Source organism: Daktulosphaira vitifoliae, unplaced genomic scaffold, assembly GCF_025091365.1.
Source record: "Daktulosphaira vitifoliae isolate Bord-2020 unplaced genomic scaffold, ASM2509136v1 Scaffold_5, whole genome shotgun sequence".
In the NCBI taxonomy this organism is placed as follows: Eukaryota; Metazoa; Arthropoda; class Insecta; order Hemiptera; family Phylloxeridae; genus Daktulosphaira; species Daktulosphaira vitifoliae.
In genome coordinates, this window is record NW_026099576.1 from 1,500,363 (window position 1) to 1,501,554 (window position 1,192).

At 38.2% G+C, this 1,192-nt stretch overlaps 1 protein-coding gene across 5 annotated transcripts in view; it reads left to right on the forward strand.

The window, feature by feature from the left end:
* The window catches only part of LOC126908325 (probable E3 ubiquitin-protein ligase HECTD2), a 123,477-nt gene that overhangs the window by 49,427 nt on the left and 72,858 nt on the right, over positions 1-1,192 (forward strand). The gene's annotated exons all lie outside the window — the stretch shown is intronic.

The following is a 1,192-nucleotide window of genomic DNA, read 5'->3' on the forward strand; positions in this document are numbered from 1 at the left end:
ATATATATATATATATACAAATAATGCGACTTAACTACGTAAAAGTATCATGCACTAGGTATAGCTGTGTTTTATGGCCGGGCGGGTCGGACTAACGTTATACCCGAGGTATAAACGGCGGTAGGAATATATATATATATATATATACGTAAGGCGCATTAGACGCGGGCGTTATTGGTCAGTCAAAATAAAAATTTGTTTACATATATATAATATTGATGACAAGCACGCGTGTACGGGTACGATAACTAAAATTATACAGAAAAATAGTGTAGTCGCCGACTGGTGAGCGGGGTGGGGTGAATGCGCTACGACGGTCTAGTCTCAAGGTCATAGACGACGGGATACGAGACATAATAACACGTGCCGCGTGGAGTTACAAACTTACATACAAACAACATACAAACAACATACAAACAATATACAAAATACATGTGAAACTAATAAAAGTGTGTTAAAAAAAGCAAGTTGTTCCGACGACTTATTATCTATGTGCAAATGGATTCCGTAGTTAAAAACATGTAATTTTGGTGTTAAAATTATCGATATTCGATTTTATTAACACGCTTATATTAGTTTCACCTGTATGTATGTATGTATGTAACTCTCCAAACGCCACACGTTATCGCATATTCCGTCGTCTAGACTAGACTGTCATAACGCATTCACCCCACCCCACGCCGCGCTCATCACACACCGGCACTAATATTCCTGTATAAATTTATTTTTGGTTATCGTACCCGTACACGAGTGCTTGTCATCAATATTATATATATATAAACAAATTTTTATTTTGACTGACCAATACCATCCGCGTACCATACGGCTTACGTATATATTCCTACCGCCGTTTATACCTCAGGTTTAACGTTAGTCCGACCCGCCCGCCCACAAAACACGGCTATACCTAGTGCATGATACGTTTACGTACTTAAGTCGCTTTACATGTATATATATATTCTAATTACTATTAAAAATATATAATAACACACTTTATTCTTATTTAGAGATATAGAATCATTCATTCCGATTACAAAGGATGAATCCAGTATAGTCATTTTTCGTCACTACCATCATGTTCGGGAGTGGGTAATTTACGCGCCTGCTGCTATCCTTGGATGTGGGAGCCGTTTCTCAGACTCCCTCCCCGGAATCGAACCCTGATTTCCCGTTACAACCATGATATTGATAG